Below are 27,742 nucleotides of genomic sequence, written 5' to 3'. Positions count from 1 at the left end.
CTACAATTTCACGATTGTTAAAGTCCTAATCATATGAGGCCCACATGCGTAAAGTTAGGCAGCGACTACCTGCTGTGGTTCCGCGTTTTTTTGTGTGTTTGTGTGTGTCAATGTGTATATACATGCTGTGCATTTGCCAGTTCATTCACTCGCTAAACACATTATTTAAGAGTTTGGCGACTTACATAAACATCCATCGCATGAATGAATGCTAGAAAGGGTTCTAAACACAGTATATACGAGTGTGGCGACTTACATAAACATCCATCGCATGAATGTAATGCAAGAAATGGTTCCGCCACTAGCCACAAGATTATTGCTTACTTGGATGCATGTCACGATAGCTATTTTTTTTCTGGCATGGTCTTAAAGCAGCCTTGAAAGATCGTAAGCGCGCAAGTTCGATAGAGGTGAAGGGTAATCGTGGCACGTTCAGGCACCTCTGCCGTCATATGAGTATATGCGAGGTATTCCGCATTGATCCCGTTAAAAACGGATCAGCCTATACGATCGATTGATAGAAGCTATTACCTCGTTTGTAAACTACGTGGCCCGCCATAGCATAAATGTGAGCAATTATCACGCGAGTTGCACCTTATTTCTTGTTTTCACTTGTTTGCATATGCTAGACTGGGTGCAGTGCTTTTATTTTAAATTTTTATTCCTATGCCTATGCACGGAGAGGGCCAAGACGAGCAAGTGGGTTAATTCAAACGAATTATGATTAGACTATAGAATAATGGCAGACCTTACACACTAGTTAGCAATTTTTCATTAACTTTCAATGATAGGCGAAACTTATGATAACATTTCTGGCACTAATCCTCCGCCGGTTGTAATGATACTAGTGACTTTCTGAACAAAAGTACGAGGCAAACACTGCGAGAAATTTAAAAAAGACATGTTTCTTTATCTACAAACCTCATGAGGTGGACAAAGAGAAAAACAATATGGGCAAGCACAATCAAGAAGTACACACAAACATTTCATTATTTACAAAGTTCAATCACCACATAGGATGAATACTTGCGTAGTTTTGTATTCGCAAAGATAAAACTCGTCAGACTAAACACGCAGCTCCTATCTTGCTCAGCAGTTGTTTTTTTCCGGTAAGCTGCTTGATCAATTACTGTTTTTCCTTCGTTGATTAGCGGTAGCCTAAGCAACTTTTCTGATTATCGTCGTTGTTCCAGTGGCATGGTCCTTCCTTACTGCACAAAGCTAGAAGAGAGCACCTCTCGAAGTAAGCAACATAAGCTAGCGGCATGTATACGCTACACATGGAATGTAGCGATATACGCTCCACTGGAATTTGTTATATTTGCAAGCAAGCGCAGTCTTATGAATAAAAATGGGGAGGAAAACGAATGTCTCCTCAGTTCACTAAACTGTAACAAGCAACAAGACCTTGCAGATAAGAAACATGCATGCCTTTTACCACTCGACCATACGCTCGTAACGTTGATTGACTGCCAGCTTCACGAGTGACCGTTATATAGGCACTCAAGGACTACCACCTACACGAGGTAGTCTTGACGAGTAACTGTTTCACAAGCAAAGAAACTATCTACACGAGCACAATGCGGAAATTCTAAGTAGAACGGCACGCATTATCTGAATTCGCAGCAAGAACATCAACACACCGCTTCTGTAGTAAACACGACACTTAAATTGTGAAACATTTAGGACACACCTTGCGGTCAGTCTTTGCTGGAAAAGCAGCTAAAAATGAAAGGCTACGTGACAAGCTCGTAACAAATTTTTCGTCAATGTACACGCGCAAAAAACGAGAGAACCGCCAGCAGAGATACGTCGCGAGCGGGCTGGACGATGCATCGACGCATAGGCGCGCACTGCGGTCTGGTGGAGCCTGGAGGAACTGACAAACTTACAACATTTGGCTGGGGCGCGCGTCGATTGGAACGGCCGGAGATTAACGCGCGCGGGGGTAATCTTGGAGGCCATGAACGGCTGAAGCAAAAACGCTCGCCTCCCGAGAGGGGCGTTACCGCGCCTTTTACTGGCCCCGCACCGCTGCCTCCGTGCTGCTGAGGGCAGTCGGAACAAAGTATCTACAGCGCGTTGCACAATTAGAGGCGCGATGTAGAATGCTTCTCCCAGCTATACCGTGGAATCCTCGCCGTTCAAATTTTGCACAGAAAGGGCATTTTGTCGCTAGTGTTTTTTAATACCAAATTTGTTCGGGGAACTTGCCTGATTCGATCAAAAGAAGTCACATGTTTCCATGTTATGCGGCGGCGACGACGCCGGACGAGCCGCTGCCCCAGCGATGGCACTGGTGGCGCCACCTCATGCTGCTTACAACAACTCTGTAGCAGAAAAAGAGCGGGCGAATGTTTTGGCAGAAGTTTTGAGTTGTTGTAAGCAGCATGAGGTGACGCCACCAGTACCATTGTTGGGGCAGTGGCTCATCTGGCGTTGTCGCCGCCGCATAAGATGGGAACATCTGACTTCTTTTGATCGAATCAGGCAAGTACCCCAAACATAATGTGGTATTAAAAAATACTAGCAACAAAATACCATTTCTGTGCAAAATTTTAACTGCGAGGATTCCGCGGTTTAGCTGGGAGAAGCATTCTACATCGTGCCTCTAACTGTGCAACACCCTATAGTAACGTTGGTCGGAACGGACGCGGCATGCTTACGCAGCCTGCTTGCGGACTCGGCCTGCCTACACGACCTGTGGACGCGGTCTGCGGGCAGAAATTTGTGTTCATAGAGAAATATTGCTTTAACACTGATAAAAAGTGCTGTGTAATCCGCATTGAGTGGCACGATGTTTGCGCTGGGCTGTCGGAGCGGTTACCCGGGCGCTCCTAATGCGTCTTTGTTCGCCGCTCCTACAGAAGATGACCTCAGGAAAAAGTGGGAGCGCAATCTTCAAGGGAGTACAAACTACTGACACAATCTTCAGCGGTCTGCGAGCGCCATTTTGAGCCCAAATGCATATTTTGGGACTACGTGCACGTGGTAAACGTCTCTGCACTGCGACTTCCTCTTGGAAAACCCTCTCTGGCACCTGGTGCGGTGCGTATACACCCCTGCCTGATTGTCCCTCTTACCTTTCTGTGCGAAGCAACGTCATGCACATGCTGCAATTGCCGGAATTTGGGTTGGGAATATTTTAAATCCTGGGTAAAAGTTAGTCAAGTGCGTTTCGGAGGCCGCTGAACCGTTTCAAAAAGAAATTTGCATATGTTCATGAGCGCGTAAGTGCGCGGACAGATGAATCGCGTGGGTAGTTGACCATATGCGCACTTATAGTGAACTAGAATATTGTTCGCAGGTAAACAAATGTAGCCTGAGAGGTGCACGTAAACAACTGACAGCCAGCAACAAATCAAGCATTTCGCACAGCCCGTTTATGGTAGAAGACAACACAGAATGACGCGATTTTTCATCACTTCTGAACTTTTCAAAAAGCCAAGGTGCGAAATAATGCTTAGATACAAATCAAACGGCATCCAGGATTATTTACTAAAGAAGCATAAATGCACCACCATGGGGCAACGACACAGAAAAACACGCACAAGTGTCTGAGACAGCATCAATGCCGCCGTTAGAAGAAATTGCAGTGGCGCCATCTCGTGGTTTCTACGCCAAGGAGCACGCCTGCGCCACGGCCGGTCTCGAGGGAGAGCGCGCCTCTCTTCTTTTACGGCCTCACCAATGGGGTCTGTTTCCACCGCCCGCCGAGCCTCGGTGGGGTCGCCACCGCCCCACTGCGGCGCCTCTGCTACCGCCGTTCACGCGCAAAGGGAACGCGCTCTCGCTCTTCGCTCCGCCCGCCTCAGTTGCAACCGGCAGGTCCGACATTTCACCCCTTATGGAGTTTTCCGCTAGGGGGCCAACCGAGCCGGTCACGACTCGCATGGGGCTCCGCTTTCTGCCCCTTCTTGTGCCATTTCTCCACCGATCTGCACAATTCCTGTCACCAGGCAAGCAACGTGAGTGTTACCGCTTCACTCTGAGCCATAGTTCATCGCCATCAGAGCAGAAGTAGTCTCACAAAAGCAACAACAAGCCGGCGCCGTGAGGCGGCCGCGCTAAATCTACCATCAGGCCTAGCTCGGCGTAGTCGAAGAATAGAAATAGAGCCCCCATCATGGCATACAGTGTGCAAGGAGAAGCCGTTAGCAAGGATATTTTCGAAGAACCGGACTGGCAAGAAGTAATTCGTTACCGGAAGTCGAAAAACGCTGGCGTCCAAAATCAAACCACGAAGAACGCGGATCCAGGACAACAGCAGGAGACGGCGGGCATGAAGACGCAGCGTCCCCTTTCTCTGTACCCCAGACGTCCTCTCCCACGACTACCGGAGAACGATTATAAAATCATCTATAGGCCAATGGGAGGCGTCGACATTGGCAAATACTCCGAAAGGACTATCAAGCATGCAATCATCACAACTGCAGGCATACCTACGCAAGACATTGACAAAGATTCGGCAAGAACGCATCAAGTCAAGAACATCTTCACGATCTCCACCCAGAGTCAGGACAACGCACTGAAGTACGTGCAAGTTAAGAAAATCCAGATCGAAGACAAAGAAATCAACATGTCCTCCTACATCGCCCCACCTGATCGTGCGGTACAGGGCATAATATACAGAGCCTACGAGAACGAATCTCCGAGAGAAATGATCGCAGAACTGAGGAAAAGAAACCCGAACGTACCCATAGTTCAAGCCAGAAACATGGGTAAAACCTCGAAATCAATCTTAATCCATTTTGACTCAGAAGAATTACCCGAAAGCATCATTTACTTCGGAATACTGTTCCCAGTGATTCCGTTTGTACCCAAAGTCGAAGCATGTACTAACTGCAGAAGGGTCGGACACCGTAGAGACGTATGCCCGAAGCCCTGGAAGAATATCTGCCCCTATTGCGGAGAACCGCATTCGATGGAAACAAAATGCACCCCGGTCTGCATCATCTGCGGCGGAAAACATCAAACCGGAGATCGCGAGTGTAAGAAAAGATTCGAAAGGAATCCAAGACACTACTGGAACAGGAAAGAAAGGCAATCCAGATCCACTGCCAAGAGCGACACGAAGTCACCGAGGGACCGTTCAGATTCGTTCCCACCTCTGGACCGAAACGGATCAACTAGCAACAGAGGCCGCAGCAACAGCAGCAGCAGCAGCCACCGCGAAAGGACGCCAACCCCGGGGGCAAGCATCCTCAAACAGGTGAGCTGGGCAAATACGGCCTCCCACAGTCAGTCAAACCAAAACCTAGCGCAAGAGCTGCAGGTCCTCCATTCTAAATTTAATGAACTTTCAAAGAAAATGAGCATAATTGAAACAGAAAATAAACGACTGAAAAAAGAAAATGACGATCTTAGGAACGCTATGCAACAAAAAGGAAAGGCGTATCAAAACACAAACGCGTCAGAGGAAACGATCACTCCAGTTCCCACTACGGAACAAGAGGGTCCAAACCCTAGAAAGAAACGAGCAGTAGCTGGTCACCAGGCCACTCTCGCGGAAACTGTTGAACAACCCACACTTCAGAGTAGTCAGCGCTCTGAGAAACTAGAGGCAGTAACAAATAACCGCTTTGAAAAGTTAGAAGTAATACTCGAGTCCATAATAACCACGCAAAAAGACTTCAACCAAAAATTCGCCATTATAGACAACATCTTGCAAGATATTCTCCTAAGAATTCCCCCAAAGGTTCAGGGGCAAACACCAGAGCTACAACAACCTCATGGCCCCGCCTAACTATATAAGGGTATGGCAGTGGAACTGCCGATCATTTCTCAAAAAGAAAGGCGAGTTACTTCTTCACATGCAAAAGACAGAGAAAACGCCAGATATTATCGCACTACAAGAATGCAGGTGCGATCGACCGAAGTTGCCGGGCTTTAGGGTCTTCAAGCCGCTCCACGTCCAAAAGGACCCGTATACTGCCACGCTAGTCCACAGAAATTTAGCGGTCATAAACCACGAGCTCGAAAACGTCGATATTGACTGCATACTGCTAGAAATTATCCCTTCGAAAAGGAACAAGGCGCCTTTATTCGTGCTTAATCTATACAGTAACCCAAGAGCTGGCTATCCACCAATTCAAACAGTCATCGTTCAAGCCCTAAACATAGCCAAACACAACCCCTTAATCGTGGTGGGAGACTTTAATGCTCCCCATGTAGAATGGGGGCATGCGAAGACCACAGCTAAAGGGAGATCCTTAATGAACCTCCTCCAGCAACGAGGTTTCACACAATATACAGATCCCCTACAGCCTACTAGGATTGGAAACAGCGTCAACAGAGACACGTGTCCGGACATTACGGCCGGAAAAAACCTACCGAATGTTAGATGGTCTAACACTAGGCAAAATTTAGGAAGTGACCACTACATAATCGAATCCGAAATTCAGATTGGAAATTTCAAAGGTCGACCTAAAAAGCATAAAATCACAGATTGGGACAAATTCAGAGAGCATAGGAATAACTACGATTCTGATTCTATAAGTGACATCCAGGAATGGACATCCAATCTCCTAAAGGATGTAGGCACGGCCACGACAGAAATAGAAAATGAACTCGAAGTAAGTAACATTGACAATCGCTTACTTCACATGTGGGAAGCTAGGCACAGTATGGAAAAGAGATGGGCTATGCAAAAACACAACAAAAGGCTTAGGGTCAAAATCGCCAACCTAAACAAGGAAATTCAAGATCACGCGTCCCAGTTGGCTCAGCAACAGTGGCATCAAATATGCGACAACTTTAATGGAAACATGGGTACGCGAGATGCGTGGAATTTACTGCGACATCTTCTTGATCCCGAACCCAGCAAAGGAGTTAAGAAGCAGGAAATACAAAGAATCCTTCACGTTAATGACCTCACGAACGAAGAAATCGTTAACGCTCTTAAGGCTCGCTATTTCAACATCTCTCGTGACAGAGAACCCCTTCCGGAATATAAAGGCAACCCGAATCCTCAAATCCGCACGCCCGCGGCACCCGGCGCGGATGGGGTCACAAATACTATGCTGAGAAACCTAGATGAAAAATCCATTTCCCAACTTACCAACTTCGCCAACGAATGTTGGAATAAAGGATCCTTACCGGAAACTTGGAAGCACGCCAAGGTAACCTTTATTCCGAAACCAGGGAAAAAACTTTCAATAGAAAACCTGAGACCGATATCTCTCACCTCGTGCCTAGGTAAATTATTCGAACACGTAGCCCTGGCAAGGCTTCAGTCGTACATGGACGAGTGGGATCTGTACCCTCATACTATGTTGGGATTCAGACCCCTTTTATCCACACAGGACACAATGTTAAGGATTAAGCACGAAATCTTGGCACCTGAGATGAATAACAGGTTAAGAGCCATATTAGCTCTTGACCTTACAAAAGCCTTCGATAATGTGAACCACAAAGCTATTATGGATGCCCTATCCGAGCTGCAGGTGGGCGCCAGGATGTATAATTATATCAAAGCCTTCTTAACAGGTAGGACAGCAGAAATTCAATTAGGATCTATACATTCCAACAAATTCCAACTAGGGGACAGGGGCACGCCGCAAGGCTCAGTACTGTCCCCATTTCTCTTTAATATCACTTTAATAAATTTGGCACGCAAATTGGAACAAATCCCAGATCTAGAACACTCTTTCTATGCCGACGATATTACTCTATGGACAACGAAGGGTCACGCCGGCACAATTGAGGACACGCTGCAGCAAGCAGCAGATGCGGTAGTGGAGGAGATGGATAAAATTGGCTTGGAATGCTCATCTCAAAAATCGGAACTTTTAGTCATTAAACCAAAACGATATAAAAAAACATTAACACAAACATCAACATATACATGGATGGTTTCACTATCCCGAGAGTAGAAAAGTTACGCATACTGGGTATGCACATTCAATCAAATGGCAAAAACACGGATTTAATCCAAAAACTCCGAACGGTAAGTAATCAAACATCTCGCCTAATTCGGAGGATATCAAACAAAGAAAGAGGGATGAAAGAAAAAGAGACACTAAAACTTGTGCAAGCATTCGTTCTCAGCCGCATTATATATTCCACGCCCTACTTATTCCTACAGGCCAAGGAAAGAGAAGCGATCGATTCCATTATTCGGCAGTCCTTCAAAACAGCACTCGGTCTTCCCATTTGCACGGCTACCGAGAAACTCATGCAATTGGGGATACATAACACACTAGAAGAAATGATCGAAGCACACCTCACGGCGCAGTACGAGCGATTGACCGCAACATCGACCGGAAGACAGATACTGCAAAAGACCGACATACACTACGAGGGCAGACACTCACAGGTAACGTCGGTTCCCCGTCCAATACACAAAATACTGGTAGTCCCTCCACTACCTAAGAACATGCACCCGGAGTTTCACCTGCAGCGTCGGGTAGCAAGAGCCCAATCATTAGAGAAATACTATTCCAGTCTACCAAATACGACATATGTGGACGCAGCAGAATACGGGAATAAGAGAGCCTATGCCCTGGCACTAGTCGATCACAAGTATCGCTTACAAAATTCAGCGACGATAAACGAAGTACGAACGCCAGAGGAGGCAGAAGAGGCGGCTGTAGCTCTGGCGATTGTCACGACGGACTCTAAATACATTTTTAGCGACTCAAAAACAGCCATTAGAAATTTCGCAAAAGGTAGAATCCATCAACCAGCAGCCAAAATTTTCAATTTTTTTGATTACTCTAAAAACGCACGTTCGATTAAAATTTTGTGGGTCCCCGCACACGCGGGTCATCCTGAAAACGAGGCGGCGCACCAGTATGCCCGAGGATTCGTCGTAGGCCGGGAGGTGCGTTACCCCGAACTAAGATCAGCTCGCGAGAGAGACCCTACGTACAGAGGAATTACGACTTGGTATAAAAACAGCAGACTGAAATATCCGGAGCCCCACTATACACTCAACAAATCACAACAAACACTACTTAGAAAACTTCAAACAAATACGTGCTTCAATCCGTATAAGCTAGCACAATGGTATCCAGGCGAATACAGCCCCTCATGTTCACTTTGCGGTGACCAGAGGGCAGACCTCGAACACATCATGTTTAAATGTGAAAGCATGCATCCGCCGGAGGGCCTGCAGATTACCAATTCTGAACAGTGGGAGGCCGCATTGCTTAGCTCTGATCCAAGCCGGCAAAACGCAATCACGGCTTGGGCCAAGGAGGTCGTCGAGCGCCATCGAGCGATGACCACCCCTGGGGCGGCTTGAGGAGAAGCGAACTCCCACGAAGAAAGAACTTTCCAAATTCTCCTCAATAAAGTTTCCTCCTCCTCCTCCCCTTATGGTTTATACAAAGAAGCCGTAATCAGCGTCTGAAATCTATCGTGTACGAGGAATAAAATATAGTCAACACCGCTCACGCGCGCGCGCGCCTTCGTCAGTGCGGCCGAGCACGGTCGAATAAAGCTGGTACACTTCAACATTTTTTGCCCCTAACTTTTGTACAGAAATAAATTTATCTGGCTATGCAGCGTTCCTTCGAAAGCTGTAAGCAGGTGTAGCGCAACCTGACGTGAGTGCATGGCAAACTGTTGGCTGGAGATTCTGTCAACCGGTTCTGTTTTCGTTTAGAGCAAAAGAGGCACCGACAAAAATTCATGGCGCGTTTCAGATTCAAAATAAGAAACAAAATTTACGCATATAGTTCAAATTTCAGTTGTCTAGTGGAGTGAGCTGTCCTAGTTTTGTTCAAAACAAATCAGTCGGCTGAAAGGCAAAATGTGTATATGTAATCTCGTGACAGACGCACGTACGTGTATAACAGACGTAGTCGGTTTTATACTAGATAAACAACAACTTTTAATTAAGAGAATGGGCATGAACATTTATGCCTAATTGAAAAGAGCGGCAAACAATAAAAAATTGTCCTTCAAAGTAATGCATTGTACTACATATTCATCAATTCATCAAAACGTGACCTGCGGCTAGAAAATTCAGTCTCAATCTTCCTGGCCGGTTTGTTCATATAGGGAGCTGGCCTGTAATTCCTGTCTCTCACTTTCTTGGCATAATTGACAAGAAAGATTCTGATAAACTTTTCAGATATCAAAGAAGCGAACCTTATAGGCTGTTGTTAATTGCTTCAGGGCAACTCAGCAACGGCGAATTCTCAATTGCGCTGCTTGAATCAGGATTTGAAGTATTACGAGAGCACTTGTGAGTGGTAGATGCACAAGTATTTTTTTTTAAAGAAAACCTTGTCCAATAGGGCGATAAACTCTGGTTTCGGATAATGCAGTCCACTAGAATTCTTGTCCTCGTAGAAGAGTGTACATGGGGCTGCTTCTTTCGCTAGTTTCAAGAAAGATAGCGCAGCGTCACTCTCGAGGTAACTGATTAACTTATCAATGCATCCATCGAAGTAAGCTAAACCGGAATATGTGACAGTAATGGGTAACAGAAGATGCCACCACAATTCCGTCATTTCCTCGGTTACTGATAGTGGCCGCGAGCAGAAATAATTTCTTCGGCATCGACGAAAACTGCCTTTCCTTTGCTACAAGATGAAACGTCCGTCTAGATATTGTTGTCAAGTGTCGCTGTTACGGCCGCAGCATTTAGCATGTCGTTCTCTCCGCACATCAGCCTTACTTTCCCTAAGAGAGCCTCAATGCCATTGTTGAGTTTCCTGATGAGGACAGAGTCGACATCTTTCCCTAGGAGGTATTCTACCACTTGTACAGTAGACTCGCGATGAACTGCATTTCTTGAAATGTTTCTTCAGTGAAAGTTTCCTTCTTTAAGGCTTTAGAAGTTTTTGGATGCTTTCGATATAGCAAGTGAACTCGTTTGTCAGCCATTGCAATCGAATATCACCAGCTGCGCCCTTTATTAGCCTCCTTTTACCGCTTTTAGCACAAGTGGTGTCATGAATATCAAGCCATTTCTTTATTGTTTTCATAATGAGCATAATATCATGTAAAATTTCATTAAAACAGCATTTATTTGCAAAATAAAGTGTTAATTAAATATAGCACATTTGCTAATATATAAATTATTATAACATTGAAAACTCAACCTTACACTCTTTACTTTGACTGTTATACTAATGCTTTATATCATGCAAGCATTATGCAACTTACATTACAGTTTTATGAAATTATTTTCATCTTCGGTGCTATGTATGGATGGTTTCGCATTTAGCGCTTAAAGACGGTTTTGCTGTTGCAGACGAGTTGCTGTAATGTTAGCGTTGAAGAAGCTTCGAAGTGATCATTTTTTTTTCTTTTTTTTTGCTATTCTTGTGCACGCTCGGGAATATTCGGATTAAAATGGACAAAAGTAGCTACCATGCCGCAATGTATGTCATATGCTTGCCAAACGTTTGCTAAGCGACAGTGTTTTCATATAAAGACTCGGTTCACGTGTGTAGTACGCTGACGACATCCCGCTGCAGTATCTACCTTCCTTGTTCTTTCATTCCGGGGCTGCACTCACCACGAAACAAGCGAGCGACAGCGCGAAACCATGCAAAAGCTTCCCGCCGCCGCTGAAGCGGATGCGGAGCGAACAGTTAAAGCTCATCAAGGGACTTTACGAACAGTGAGCAGGTCGCGCTCCTTGCGGTGGCGGAGAGCGTGACTCAAGGAGAAAAGTTCCTATTATTCACGCGGCGATTGAGAAGGCAGTAAGAAAGAGCACGCGCTCTCCCTCGAGACCGCCCGTGCCTGCGCCTCTCCGTTCGCACCACTAGGACAATAGTTCTACGCTCCACGGTCGAGCGGCGGCGGTAGTCGGTCACGTGACTACTGACGTCATACCAGAGCGAGAGACGGGAGACCAAGTCTGCCCTTCAGCGCGCCCCAGCTACGCTCCACGGCCGGTCGATCACCTGCGAACGGCGGCAAGCGATTGACGTCATACAAGTTGCAAGAGCTTGCAGGCCCTGCTGCGGTTCATTGGGCTACAGAAAGAAGAATCTGTGAATGAATAATAAAATCTGGAAACGTCTAAAAATACAATAATAATAATAATATTAATAGTTGCTTCACAGGAAAGGAACGAGCAGTATCTCTCACACTTGTTTTCTGTGGATACCTGAGCCGCGCCGTAAGGTAAGGAAGGAAGGCACGAGTTCAAATGAAAAGAGAGAAAGAGGAGGGCTACGAGTATTTTCGCCACGTAAGAATCTAACGTGCGCTGACATCGCACAGCACACGGACGCCTCTCCGTTTCGCCTTCATCGAAACCCAGCCGCCGCGGTCGGGTTCGACCCCGGGTACTCCGGCACAGTAGTCGGGCGTCTTACCACTGAACAACCCGGCGGGGCTCACAAAATATGCCTTTCATTTCGTGGGTACACAGGAGATTAGCAATGTGCACCACCACAAGCGAAACACTGCGCAGCCAAGCGGACATTGCTTTCGCAATTTGTAGGCTTAACTGAAGCTAAGCCACATCTAATTTTAATCTGTTGCAGGCCGTCATTGCACCCGCCACCGCTTCGGTGGTGGACGACGGCTGTTGCGCCGCGCGTCTTCCTCTCTCTCTCTTCTTTTTCTTTCTTCTCTATTTCTTTTTCTGTCCGCACCAGGCAGCGGAGGTAGCTCAGCTACAGAGCCCCGTGCATTTTTTTCCCTATTTCCTAAGGCCACAACAACCTCCTAAGTGGTGGCTGGGTGCAATGACGGTATAAAACAGATACGAATTCGGTGGCAGGCTAGCCCCCACCGCAAGCGGCGTTGATCTACCAGTCCCAGTCCCGTAGGGCAAGAAATAGCCACCCTTCACTTTTGTGGCTGTAGCAAGAAAAGGAAAATGCACAAGGCCTGCTACTGGCTATGTAGCTGAGCCATATGATTGATTTACTGATTGATTTATCGGAAGAGAAAGGCGTGGTAGCTGTCTCACTTGTTTATTGTGGACACCGCAACCGCGCCGTAAGGGAAGGGAAGGGAGGAAGATGGGAGTGAAAGTGGAAAGAGAGAATGAGGAGCCGTAGTGGAGGGCTACGGAGTAATTTCGACCACCTGGGGATCTTTAACGTGCGCTGACATCGCACAGCACACGACGCCACATCTTATCGCCTCCATCGAAACGCAGCCGCCGAGGTCGGGTTCGAACCCGGGTACTCCGGCACAGTAGTCGGGCGTCTTACCACTGCACCACCCCGGCGGGGCCGCTGAACCACCTCCTCTGCCTTGTGCGGACAGAAGAGGAAATAGACAAAAAAAAAAATGGAGAGAAAGACGCGCGCCGCAACAGCCGTCGTCCACCACCACCGAAGCAGTGGCGGGTGCAATGACGGCCTACAACAGATAAATTGTATTGTTTCTTTTGTTTTTCCTGAATCAGTGCCTGTGTCCGCTGCCGCTGCCCTCAGACTGGGTTTAAGGCCCTTCAAGTTGCCGTGTGCAACTTTTTCCTTAAATCCCCCAAAAATTGTATGTTTATGGAAATAAAGGCAATTCAATTCAATGAAAAAATCTGTGGCAGGCTAGCCCTCGCCGCAAGCGGCGGTGACCTACCTGTCCCAGCCCCACCATTGGAAGGATCACTCCTCACCCTTCACTACCCACCACCTCTTTACTCATACTATGGCTCTGGGACAGGTAGGTCACCGCCGCTTGCGGCGGGGGCTATCCTGGCCGAATGTTTATCTGTTGTAGGCAGTCACTGCACCCGCCACCGCTTCTGTGGTGGACGACGGCTGTTGTTGTGGCGCGCATCTTTATTTCACTCTGCCTTTCCTTTCTTTTCTATTTTCTCTTCTGTCCGCACGAGGCAGCGGAGGTGGCTCAGCTACAGAGCCAGTAGCAGGCCCGTGCATTTTCTTTTCCTTCTTCCTACAGCCACAAAACAACAGCGGTCGCCAAAAGCTGTAAGCGCGAGCGGCGCATCTGACTGGTCGACAGCGAAGTGAAGTGACCAGCAGCCAAATTTTTCTTTCTTTTTTTTACTTATTTCTGTTTAAAAAAATGAAACAGCTGCAAAAGGCGGTTAGGCCTGACGGGGTCAGTTCCCCATACAGTTCGCAGCAGCGCGCAATGCGAAAGACAAACGATAAAAGAGCATTACAGCAAACGTGGCAATTAAACATACTGGAGTAAACCGTAAACAAAGAAACGGTGTACACTATACACTCAAAACGAAACAGCATATGGCACACAAAACACGCGAAAAAATTGTACAGTAACCTAACATGATAAAAATTTGCATTTGCCAAATACAAAACCACACTAGAACAATTATTCTACTGCAGAGAGTATCAACTGCTTTGTTACGTCTCTTTTAAATCTGCGTTTAGAGAGATGGAACATTGAACATAGGGATGGGTTTTTGAGAATAGTTGGAATCTGGGTAATTAAGCTTCTGTTTACCGTAATTTGTCCTTGTTTTGGGGACGAGGTTTCTGTGTTGCCTGAGAGGGTATTTAGTTGGAAACTGGTTAGGAGAGACGGAGAAAAGCCTATTGCTATGGATAACTTGTGACAAGCGATATGTGTAGACTCGGTTAGTTTTAGTAGACTATGTTTTTGTTAAATAGGTGATGTTGGTAAGTGTTCCGGTCTACCATGATAGCCCTCAAAAGCCCGAAGTGCCCTTTTTTTGCAGTATCAAAAAACTTCTGATAATTGCTATGTGTTGTGGTGCCCCACACCAGTGCACAGTAAGATAACTTAGAAAAAAAAATAGAGCATAATACATAGAGACTTTTAATGGAACAGGTAAAAGGTCACTGGTCCTGCAAAGACAGCCAACAGTTCTAAGGTCTGTGACAAGTTTAGAAATTATGTGTATTCCAGGATAAGTGTTCATTGAACCAGACACCGAGAAACTTCTGAGTGGTTACCTGCTGTATGTGTTTCTCAGCATACCTTATATCAAGTGAGTAATGGATTGGGACGTTGATAGGTCTTTCGAAGCGACCTTTTTTTTGTTTCTTTCTTCATGCTTGTGCTTTATTGTATTGAAAGCATTGCCATTCCGCACGGCTGCTGCTGCCAATAAACGGATTTTAGGACCTGTCAAGCTGTTTCCGCAGCTTTTTTCCTCGAACCTGTTCCGTTCACAACTGTACTTTGGAAACGAAAATAAAGCACTTATTTACTTACTAACCAGAGGACTCATCTTGTCTAGCGCTCCTGCCTTCTAATATATTGTAGCGTGTGCAACAGCAGCCGCTAGGCGCATGCTCATCGAGAGTCTCGTGCGCGGACTCGAAGTGGCCCCGTGGCGTTCGATGAGAAGAAGCTGAAGTCGGCTGCTGTCACTCGGTGCTCTGGACTTGCTCTCCTGTGCCTGCTAGATCAACCCCCTATTAAAAACCAATCCTCTGTTTACGGGCCTAAACGGCTACGTGACAATATATATAATTGGTTCACAGGAAGGGAAAGGCGCAGTATCTGTCACACTTGTAGCTGTGGACACTTGAACCGCGCCGTAAGGGAAGGTAGGAAGGTCGGAGAGAAAGTGAAAAGGGAGTAAGGGGAGCCGTAGTGGAGGGCTACGGAGTAATTTCGATCACCTGGCGAGCTTTACCTTCCGCTGACATCGCACAACACACGGACGCCTCTTCGTTTGGCTCCATCGAAACGCAGCCGCCGAGGTCGGGTTCGAACCCAGGTACTCCGGCACAGTAGTCGGGCGTCTTACCACTGCACCACCCCGGCGGGGCGCCACCCCGGCTCTTCCTTCAGTCGTCAGGAGGCATCTCAACCCCGCCACCCCGGCTCTTCCTTCAGTCGCAACAACGAGAGAGAGAGCGATAGATAACTTTTACTTGCCCAACAGAGTGACTATCTCGCTCTGAGGGGGTTAGACTGGGAAGGTGGGACAGTTGCCTTAGTTGCAGGCCGATAGTTCTTGGACTCCGGCGGCACCTTCGGCAAGTCGAACAATTTCTCTTTAGGCTCTTGGGTCTGAGCTTCGCAGAAGGGTCTCCAAGGTGTGTTTAGTTATATTTTAGTCCTGCCTGGTGAATTTGCACATTACCATATTATCTGATCTAGTGATCCCCTTTCCTTACATTATGAACATAGGTGTGATCGTATTTCTGGCCATATATGGTTGACAAGAGCTGGGTTCGGGTACCTTTTTGTCTTTAGCTTTCTTCATGCTACCTCTTCCTCTTTGCCTAACGTAGGGTCTGGTGGTGGTAGTAGCCTCCGGAGGAGCCATATTGAAGGGCTACGGAATAATTTCGACCACCTAAAATCTTTAAAGTGCGCTGGAACCGCACAGCACAAAGATGCCTCTTCGTTTCGCCTCCATCGAAACGCAGCCGCCGAGGTCGGGTTCTATCCCGCGCACTCCGGCACAGTGGTCGGGCGTCTTACCCCTGCGGCGGGGCAGCCGAACGTGTGAAGCACACGGAGAGTGCCGTCGTTGTTTCTGCCGTCTTATCTGCATAGCCTCCGAGACCATTGACTGTGTCGCAGGGCATTCTATGTTCCTACAAATGGTGTTAAGAGCTACTGCCAACTAGAGACGTCGGCGCATGCTGCGAAATGTTGCGATTGCGGTGGTGTTGATTTTCAGAAGCTGCAACTGTGCTATTCTTACCGGTTTCTATCTGTACGCTGCACAGTGCGCACATTGTAGACCTTCAGCTGCGCACGCGTCGTCGGCCGGTGGCTGTGTAATGGCAGTGTACATTGCACTTCTAATATGTTCATCATTTTCATACTATATGCCCGACTCATATGTTTCCTCTCTTGTTCGCTTCACCCCGCCAGGATGGCGCAGTGGTTGCGGCGCTCGACTACTGTTCCCAAGGACGCGGGATCGAATCCCGGCCCCGGCGGCCGCTTTTCAATGGAGGCGAAAACCAAGGCGCACGTGTCCTCTGCGATGTCTGTGCACGTTAAAGAACTCCAGGTGGTCGAAATTTCCGGAGTCCTCCAGTACGGCGTCTCTCATAACCTGAGTCGCTTTGGGACGTTAAACCCCAGAAACCAAACCAACCAAACTCTTCGTCGAAGCTCGCTATCGGCCGCTGTAGAGCAAATACGTATACAATAACAGCGTCGTCTGCTAGCGCGCGGTACGCTCCCCCCGTCGGTCCCCACGGTGGCAAGGTGCCGCACACTCGTGTCGTGCTCGCTCCAACCAAATGTACGGCACTGCACGAGTAGCGACCAGCCGAACGTGGGGCAGCGCATAAGTGCGCAGAAACCACAAGTGCCGTCAGCCGAAGACACCATTAGACAAAGGCTCTCATGGTACCTATTCAACGCCGTGCCTACTGCAAGTACTGACGCAAAATTACCTGTTATTTGGCTATTATAGTACCGCAGTTTGACTGTAGAAACACAGTGCTGAAAAACAATCAATAAACTACCGGTACTACCTATATATTACTGATAGTAGCGCCAGCTGCAGTACTGATAGTAAACTTCATGTGAACATGTACTTGATAGTATTTTTGGTGCCATTTATAGCATTAATTACAGATAACCCTATCGTTATTGCTGTGAATGAAAGGCAGTTATTTTATCGGTATTGCCAATGCGTTTGCGATAGCCGACAACGAAAACTAATCATAGGTAACGAAATATATTTTGCCAAATTGTTTTATTTTGCAATAAAATTTCGCGGAATAAATTTATAATACATTCATACCAAGAGTCTCATAGAAATGAATGCCTCGACATTTTATGGCGGTTCAGATATCAGGCCGTGCGTCCTTCGTGGGCTTGTGCAGTGTACTTCTGTAGTGCTCTATGAGCCTCTGTACAACACCCACCACACCATGTATAACATGGACTTGCCAAGTATTTACGCCCCGAGGGCGCTGCCCGCATGACGCCGTCGGCCTTTCGCTGCTCGGGGCGCAGCTCCTGTTATGGTGGAAGGCGGCGTCTCCCTGTTGAAGCGCCCACTCCATGGCCAGGTGCTGTTCGTGTCGTTTGTCCATTTCGGCCAGTATGGCGACCACGTCGTCCTACTCCTTATGTAGTACTTCGGTCATCCGGCATGCCTCTAACTGCACCGCCACCGTACTCCGCAGCGTCAAAATCGCCCTCACCAACGCCGCCGACAGTGTCACCATTGTGAGGCGCGTAACTATTTTACGCCTGTCGTGCTGCCGTTGCTCCTGTCGTTGCTCCTGGGTCTGGAACTGGTCACAAGAACGCCATCCTTGCGGAGTAACAAAGCAGGAGTCGGCGCAGGATGCGTAGACGCCATACCCGTCGAAGGGCCTGAATTGCCGCAGCGCGAAGTAGCCATTCCTAGTTCGCACTTCCATCCAGGGCACGAAAGAGCTCGTCTGGACGCATCGACAGAACGGCAGCGGTACAGGATGTGGTCGTCTTCATGATGCAGCTGCAGTTGCGGCGAACATACTGTCATCGCCTATCTCACTGTCACTGGCGCAGCGAAGGCCGCGTAGCAGATGCCCGGGGCGACCACAACCGTGAGAGCTGCGTCCGAATTCGGAGAGCTTGTGCAGAGCGACATTAGATGCTTGTCGCGATATTCCTCTAGTTGCGGCTGCTGCTGCGATGGCTTTGCGCAACTTATGCGCTTGTCTCGGTCCATAAGCTGGGCGAAGCCGTGAAGAGCCGTCAGCGGGATCGGCTCGCCATCGCTTCCTGCCATGAGGCCACTGGTCTGGCGTCCCACGCTGGTGATGGGCAGCATGTAGTCGGGCAAGAGCAGCTGGATATGCCACCTTCTGCAACGCCCCCGCTGCACTGGTGCTGCTACAGCCACTATGTTTGATCCTACGGTCGCAATACACTGGGAGGAAAGCTCCGATAGTCTTACTGTCACGCGCCCGCACCTACCGGCGGTAACGCGCCGATGCCCGTGCAGCACGAGCTGTCGCATTCTCTTCTTCCTTGATAAATCGCACATACCCACGAGGAGAGAGTGGGCGGCGTTAATTGTGGACAGCCAAATCTACTGCACATAACTCTTTGCTGGCACGCTTATCACTGTGACGAATGCTTTCTTGGTGAATTTTATGATGATACCCTTAGTCTCATAAACATCTAATTTGCACGAAAAACATTCACAACGTCCCTCGCCGGCAGAGCGGTTGACATTTCCACCACGATGTAGATGGTGTATCTAGTTTCGCGCCGGACAGAGGATTCTTTACGATAACGCCACATCATACTACGGACGTAAGAAGTTAAAAAATTAGCAGTGGCTTAGCTCGGCTATGGAAGGATATACATAGCGTTAGCTGAGGTTCAGCTGGTTATTCCTAGATATCCCAGCACGTTTAGCATTGTTATGTTTGTTCTTCATACGCTCAACCATCAATTGCCAGGGAAATACTTCAGCATCCGATGAGTTAAGCTTCTCCACTCTCTTATGCCGCTGAGCAGCAATACGCTCTCCTTCTCGATCGTTACACCACACACTTGTGGTTGTTGTTGTGGCTGTAGGAAGAAGGAAAAGAAAATGCACGTTCCTGCTACTGGCCCTGTAGCTGAGCCACCTCCGCTGCCTCGTGCGGACAGAAGAGAAAATAGAGGAGAAAAGAAAAAGAAGAGGGAGAGAATGACGCGCGCTGCAAAAACAGCCATCGTCAACCACCGAAGCAGTGGATGGTGCAATGACGGCCTACAACCGATAAAATTCCGGGGCTGGCTAGTCCCCGCCGCAAGCGATGCTGACCTACCGTCCCAGCCCCGTAGGGCCAGGAACTGCCACCCTTCACCACTTCTTCCACTCCACACAAGAGCGCGAGGGGCGCAGATGCACGAATTCAGATTTCTGCGGTGAGCATTGGAGACCACAGCCGCGGGCATAGCGGTCCACTATGCTAGTAGCCGTTTGCAGATTGGTCTCCATGTCCCTCAGACGCCCTTGCGTGGCCTAAAGGGAGATGTCGTCGGCGTACAGTGCGTGTTGCACCCCTTCGACCGCACCGAACAGAGCAGATAAGCGCATCAATGCAACGATGAATAGCAGAGAGGACAGCACTGCACCTTGCGGAGTACCCCTCGTGTCGAGCAAAAAGGTCCGTGTTCTTGATCCTGTATTCGGATATAAGTCTGTCTGTGAGAAATTGTTTGATGTAGTTGAAAGTGTTCGTACCACAGTGCGTTTGACTCAAGTGCGTGAGTATGACCTCGTGTGTTGCATTGTCGAACGCCCCTTTGAGATCCAGGGCGAGGACAATTTTGTCGTTTCTTGTGCATGTGATGGGGTTCAGTATTTCGCGGTCGAGTGTGAGCAGGACATCCTGTGCGGATCTGTGTGGGCGAAATCCGAACATGGTGTCCGCGAAAGTGTTGTGTTGTCCAAGGTACTCAGACAGCCGATCCCGCACCATTGTCTCCATCAATTTGCCCACACTCGAGGTGAGAGAGATGAGTCGGAGGTTGTCCGTGTCGACTGGTTTCCCGGCTTTGGGAATAAAGGTGACGAGAGCCGTCTTCCATTCAATGGGAAGGGGGGTTTCCCCTGTCCAGATCGCATTGATATAGTCAAGAAGGCACTGGTGTGCCGTGTCAGGGAGGTTCGCCAGGAGTTTGACGGTGACGGTGACGGCGCAGTGCCTTTCTTCATTTTGGCCAGACGGGCCAAAATGATCGTGGAGCCGGAATGGGTTATCCAACTCCGATCTGACCTTGCAAAGCGGTCCCACTCAAGAAGCTAAGCAAATCAGAGTTCTCTGACTCTTTATACACAACCAGAGACGATGCGACAGAATACTCGCCAAGCTCCGGCAGGTGGCGGACCAGGTGGGCCGCATGGTCCGCCGGGTTTCCAACAAGTGCGGTGGGTTACGCTGCAAGGACGCCTTGCGGCTGGCGAACGCATTCGTGACCAGTCGAATCTTGTATTCGACTCCCTACCTCCACCTGCGGAAACAGGAGGCGAATACACGAAGTTATCCTCCGTAAAATCATGAAACGAGCACTGGACCTCCCGCTCTTCACCTCTACCAGCCGTCTCATGGCGCTGGGTGTGGTGAATACTTTTAAGGAGCTTCGGGAGGCCCACCTCACTAATCAGCACACGCGTCTAACAAAGACAGAGTCGGGTCGCCATCTTCTTGCCCGACTTCAAATACAACACACCCAACTCACAGAGGAGAGATGTCGCATTCCCGAAAAATGGAGACGCGCCCTCCATGTGCGGCCTCTCCCCGCCAACATGTCCAAAGAGAACCATAATGGTCGGGTTCTGGAGCGGGCGGAAGCCTTAGACCGCCATTATGGAAGCAAATCAGGAGTTTTCTATGTGGATGCCTCCCGCCCGAACCCTAGGGGTTGGTACACAGCCGCGATCATCCACAAGGGCAAAACAGTAGATGTCCTTACGTTCAAGGCCCAGTCACCAACCCACGCAGAAGAGGTTGCCATCGCCCTCGCATTCTCTGACTCCTCCTCCAAATACATCATAACCGACTCGCGAGGGGCTTGTCGGAACGTCCAGCAAGGGTGGACTGCTCCCCGAGCTTATCGCATATACCAAAATTGTAGTCCAGATTCGGATCCCGCGTACCGATCTCTCGTTTGGGCTCCAGGTCACCAAGGTCTCCAAAAGAATGAGGCAGCCGACGCCGCTGCCCGCGACCTCCTACTCCGGGCATTTCCCACGGGACTCGACGCGGACCAGGATTTTGATTTCAGCCCGGTTTACAATATTAAAGAAATGTCTGAATATTGCATATCCACGCACCACACCCTTCCCACCCCGTGCAAAGGGCTGGGGAAGGCTAACGAGCGGGTGCTCCTGCGCCTGCTCACGAATACAATGGTGTGCCCGGCTACTCTAAAACATTTTGATCTCCGCAATTCGACGGGCTGTGCTCGCACTGTGGGGAGGTGTTCGACACCTACCACATGGTGTGGGCCTGTAAGAAAACCCCATCTTTGCCCCCTATCCCAAACCCCACCCGAGAGAATTGGGAGGCGACCCTGTCCGGCTGCTGCACCCTAGAGGCCCAAAAGGTGTTTACGCAGCGCGCCATGGCTGCGGTAGACGCCAATGTAGTGCCTATCTATTCATCCCACCTAGTGTATATACCTGTATGTAGTATAATGAATGTTTTCACCACCACCACCACTCCACACAAAGGGTGGTGACCTACCTATCCCAGTCCCATCAGGGCCAGGACTAGCCACCCTCCTCTCTGCTCATGTCAGTGCACGTTAAAGATTCCGGATCCCGAGGTGGTTGAAATTACTCCGGAGCCCTCGACTGCAGTCCCATCAGGGCCAGGACTAACCACCCTCCTCTCTGCTCATGCCAGTGCACGTTAAAGATTCCGGATCCCGAGGTGGTTGAAATTACTCCGGAGCCCTCGACTGCGGCACCCCGTTCTCTCTTTGCGCTATCACTCCGAACTTTCTGCCTTCCCTTACGGCACGTTTCAGGTGTCCACAGAATGCTTGACAGACTGCATCTTTCCTTTCGTGAACCAATTATGATCATACGAAGGAGCCTCATATGTTCGAGTGGATGCCATTGAATTGTGGACATCTACACCTAATCATGTTTTCATATTTCTTTTCTTCTTATTGTACATTGGTTTATAAGAATGGAAATGCGCAGTATGTCTAACTTTCAAGGTTGTTCAAGGGGCTCACCGAAATGAAGCAGTGGAAGGAAAAATATTGCCCAGCCAAAACACACTGGCTGCTGAAGATGTGGCGATTGCCCTAGCTGTAACACAGACTACCTGAAAATACATTTTTAGATTCACAGACAGCATTTCGCAATTACCTAAGGGGCAGTATTGTACCGCTAGCAAATAATATCCTGCAAGAAAGTTACATCATGGCTACCAACCCATGCATAAACCCTTAGTATGGGTACCAGGTCACCGGGGCATCTCAGGGAACGAGCCTCAGCCCGAGAATTTCTCCGGGCACGCAATACGGATCTCGTGGAACCTCCTACCCCATTGGTAACTTACATTGAAATGCTTCAGCAAATAAGAATATCTCGCCGGGTCTACCCTAAACAGGCAAAGGCACAAATTAAATAGCTGGAGGTACACCTCCGCAAGCTACAGCCCAACACTTCCCACGAAGACTACACGCAATAGATTCAGAGTCATTTGTCTCACAATGCAAATTCTGAGAGGCGAAGGCGGATTTGTGCCATATGGTGTGGGCATGCCAGAGAAATCAGACTATTGCTATTGATAACCAGGCAACGCAGGGGGGGGGGGGAGGAGGCAGCTATCACCAGCTCGGAAGCAAGGAGTCAAAAAGATTCGTCGAAATAGCGCGGACAGCCGCCTACGCCTATGGGGTTCTGGACTGAGGACTCCAACCGCATTTACAACCTCCTACACATTTCCATTAAAATATTTTACCGCCTACACCAGAGAGGAGTAGGGTGGCTGCTCCTGGCCCTACGGGCTGGGACTAGTAGTTGACCGCCGCTTACGGGAGGGGCTAGCCTGCCACCAGATTTTCATCTGTTGACTGACTGACTGAAAAATTAGCTGTGGCTTAGCTAAGGTTAAGCCTGGATATACGTAGCGAAAATCTAGGTGAAATCAAACATTCCGCCACATCGTTTATCGCCGGTAAACCGGGAGGCATGGGTGGATAGCGACGCCCATTTGTAACACTATAAAGGAATGTTCTGTTTCAATAAACACCACTTCAATGTCGCGCACTTCCTAGGCCACGACTCCACTCAACTCGATAGATGCCAAATTCAACGTCTCGCGCATACTGTCACCAGAGTCAAGTCTCTCAGGTGCCATAGTCTCTCACACACATCACAAACATCGCCAAACGGGTTGTTCACAAAGTCCGACATAAGCATTCTGGGTGTACTCGCGCTTTCACCGAGTCTTAACACGCGTTAGGTGTAGCGATGAGTCTTGGAATTGTCTTCCATGTTTTCCTTATTCTGCTGCTCCACCTCCTCACTTCGGTCACTACCACTAGCACAGCGGTGGCCATAGCACGTCGTTCGGCTACATAGCGACATCTTTTCGCGAGGAGTTCCTCGCGTTGTGCTGGCATTTCAGATGCACGTTTCGCATTGGGCGCGTTATGCCAGCATACTCCGAGCTCCGAGGGGGAGTACTCGAGAGCAGAGCTCAGTCGTAGGGCAACTTAACGGCCATTTGATTCCCGTGAACGTATGAGCGCACCACCTGACGTTTCTTTCATTTGCGTTTCCGGAATTATTTCGCGCGCATTTTGATCATAGCAGCAGTCAAACGCAAGTTGCTTCAATTCTTGCTAGAAGACGATGAACTTGACGCCCGTAGGCGCAGGCAGCAGCAGCAGCAGCAGCAGTTTACCTTCATGCTACGAGCTGCCCGTGTTACCATTCAAGGTAAGATTCCACTGCTCTATAGGATTACATTAACTTTCTGCTATCTCCGTATGAAGACCACAGAATCGCCGAGAGGAGCTTCCGGGGCATTGAAGGCTACGCACTCAACGTAGTACCTCGGTACACAGACATGCAGTTCAAGGAGAATTTCCGCATGACCCGAAGCACCTTCGAGGTAAACGACGCGGTATATTTTGTTGTGCAGCGCTAAAGGACGTATTTTGTTGCTGCTGAAATTCATTATAGCCCTATATATGCTCATATCTTAGGCTGGAGCAGAAACCACTGGACATTCAAAACTTTATGGTTGCCATGCAGGTGCTGCTGAGAATCACACAAGAGTGGCGCATCATGGAGAGGGCACCTCATATACCTCTGCAAAGTAAAGTGTTGATGACATTGTGGTTGCTGGGCAACCAGGAATGGTCTCGTGGAGTTGTAGATAAATTTGGCATCAACAAGGCCTTGCTGTTTTAAAATCGCATTATAGAGCTTTCAGCGCGTGCTCCAAACGAACTCATCCGTTGGCCTGCAAACCTGCAAGACGTTGTTCGGGAATTTGCTACAAAATGGCGCTTTCCAGGCGTTGGACGGATTCCACATTGTAATAAAGGCCCCAGAAAAAGAGCAAGATGCTTACTACAACAGGAAGGATTTCCACTCAGTCATCTTGCAGGGTTGCTGCGACAGCAATGCCAGAGTGTTCGCCACATCTGGCCTGGAAGAGATAGTAGGCCACTTTTATCACCTAAGTGACTGTGCTTTTCCCCTGTCAGTGGGTCTCATGCGGCCGTACAGAAACAATGGCCACTTGTCAACACAGGAGGTCAAGTTCAATGAAACGCTAGGAGCAGCAAGGTCAGGAATTTAGCGAGCTTTTGCTCAGCCGAAAAGAAAATTCAGAAAGCTTAGGTACCTTGACCTGAAACCCACTGTGAGAATGAGCAACTATATTGTGGCATCGTGCCTCTTTCACAACGTAATCCTTCGATACAAAGACACATTCGGTGACGAAGACAGCACCATGGAGGAAGAGAGTGATGCAGATCCGCCTCTTGATGATGAGGACCCGGAGCCCGCGCACAGCCACGCTGCAATGAAGAGGGTTTCAATAATAGGCTTCCTGTGCAGAAAGTAGTGTTAAGGTTTACAATAGGCAGGGCACTTGCAGTCCCGAAATACTATTCATGCAAGATGCATTACACGTACAAGCCCTATGTGGTGAAATTATTGATTGTATACATGAGTTGATACTTTTTGGCCAGAAGAACTCTCACTGGCAATAAAATGCTGAACAGAGTGTCTGGGTGTTTTTTTTTCTGAAAAAAAAACTAAAGTGGGCGGTACTAGCTTGTACCACGATCACAGACTAGAATAAAAACTGAGAACTTGCAAAGTATTCAAACCGGAAACTCATACAAAACGAACAAAGTTTTTGCCCCAACATGACACACAAAAAGGACATCACAAATCTCACTTCTGCTTATCCAGTGCTTATACAGGCGTATCGGCATGCCCAGTGTAAGCCTCTGCATCTTTAATTCTAGCTGGTAGCCTGCCATGAGTGTAAGTTCAGCAGAATTTTCTTGAATACAGATGCCAGTGTTCGACAATGCTTCGCATTTGGTTTGCTTTTCTGGCGCGGAACACCATCATTTCTTCAGTTATTTTCGCAGTGCACATTTTCTTCTGTTGTCGGTGGTTCATTGATGCTGCATGGTGTGGCCCCAGCTAAGGCGCAGGCAGCTAAGGTGGAGGGCTGTGGGAGCTGCTTGATGCCACTGGATCCTGGTCACCATCATCGTCATCATCATCAGCCTTACTACACCCACGGCAGGGAAAAGCCATCTCTTATAATCCCCCAAATAACCCGGTCCTGTGCTAGCTGTATCCACTGCGAACTTGTTAACCGCATCCGCCCACCTAACTTTCTGCCTCCCCCTGCTACGCTTTCCTTCCCGTAGACTCTAATTTGTTACCCTAAGTGACCATCGGTTACACTTTCCTCGCGCTACATGTCCTGCCCATGCACATTTATTCTTGACTTCCACTAGAATGTCAGCGACTTGAGTTATTTCTCTGACCCACTCTGCACGTTTCCTATCTCTTAACGTTATCCCTACCATTTTTCTTTCCATGCCTGGTACTCTATTTTATTTGCAAGTAAGTCATCCATCATCTGAAAAAATGGCCGCTCATTTCTCTTTCTCCTACTCTTCTTGTGCTGGCGGTGCTTGTCATACGTGCGTTTCAGACCTTTCAACTTCATTTTACAGTCCGCAGCAGTTCGCGTGTACTCGTGCTTGCACATTTCTTCACTAATTTGTTTCGAAATGTCTTTGCTATTTCTTTTTCTATCAATCTAATTCGTGTTTATAGCTCTCATAAGATGAAATCAAGAGAAGAATCTCGGCATGTCCCCAAATTGAACTTTCGTTTGGGAGACCTACAGCATAACAGAGAGCTAGAGCTAAAGCTCCCAGATAAAAGATTAGAAATAGAGAATGAAATCTGTTTCAATTAAACGAAAAGAGGCATTCCTCACTGTTGTAGGCATGGTCGTAGTAATCACTTTCAGCAGTCTAGAGGGAAAACTGGTCCTCTATAAAAGTCATTCAGTCATGGTGTACGTCCGCTTACACCAGGACCCATTTATGAAAATATTCTGTTTGACGCTAAAAAAGTGAAAAAAAAGAAGAGGTCTTCGTCGCCCTGTGTGTCAAAAATAGTAGCAATAGCTACCTCCAATAACCGCCTGTGTCGCGAGTACAGCGAGAAATTAACCCGGCAAAAAGTTAAAATTCATATGTCACAATTTCCATCATGATGAAATTGAAAATCATGAAATAAACAACTTTCATATATTCTAATATAACCTCAAGGACCATGCTGTTGCAAGCGCGCTGGCAAGAACGAGTGATTGCGTGCAGCAAATAGAACGTTTGAGTAGGCGAGTGGGAAGTACCGATTTCACGAATATCTGAACACGCTTTGTAAGTACTTTTGCTAGTGCGGCGACGTATAACACACCGCGCTCGGTAACGTGCCATAAATTTAGCTACAGCCTTACAATAAACTCGCTGCGCTACGCCAGCAACGCAAGGCAAAAACAAGAATTTAGATTTTCACCGCAAGGTTCCCGCAGTTGTCGCTCGTAACTGCTCGTCTCTGGAAACAAACACAACACTCTTGATGGCCCAAGGAACGAAACAAGGCATTCAAAACATATGCACACCTGGGCCGTCGCATTGAGCGGTTTCCGCGTAGACATCCGACCCTGTTCCCGCTACATCTTCCCACAGCTCAAGTAAGTCATGCCCTACAGTAGCAGCAGCCGTATCAAGTCCGAACCCTGCAAATGCACCAACGATTAAAACGAGGTCCCTGACGAACTAGCAACACTTTGCGTACCTGTGTACGACGAGCCCAGACCGCGTAGCCATATGCCGTAACCGCGAAAGGCGCAAAAAAGAAAGTAATTTCATA

At 48.2% G+C, this 27,742-nt stretch overlaps 1 pseudogene; it reads left to right on the top strand.

Annotated features, from left to right (window-relative positions):
- LOC146194629 (uncharacterized) overlaps positions 1-25,394 on the top strand; it is a 77,149-nt pseudogene extending 51,755 nt beyond the window's left edge.
- Positions 25,395-27,742: the final 2,348 nt, after the last annotated feature.

The sequence above is a fragment of the Amblyomma maculatum genome, chromosome 3 (assembly GCF_055883805.1).
Source record: "Amblyomma maculatum isolate TAMU_Amacu chromosome 3, ASM5588380v1, whole genome shotgun sequence".
Classification (NCBI taxonomy): domain Eukaryota; kingdom Metazoa; phylum Arthropoda; class Arachnida; order Ixodida; family Ixodidae; genus Amblyomma; species Amblyomma maculatum.
The sequence above is the reverse complement of the archived record's forward strand: the minus strand, read 5'-3'. Positions and strand labels throughout refer to the sequence as shown.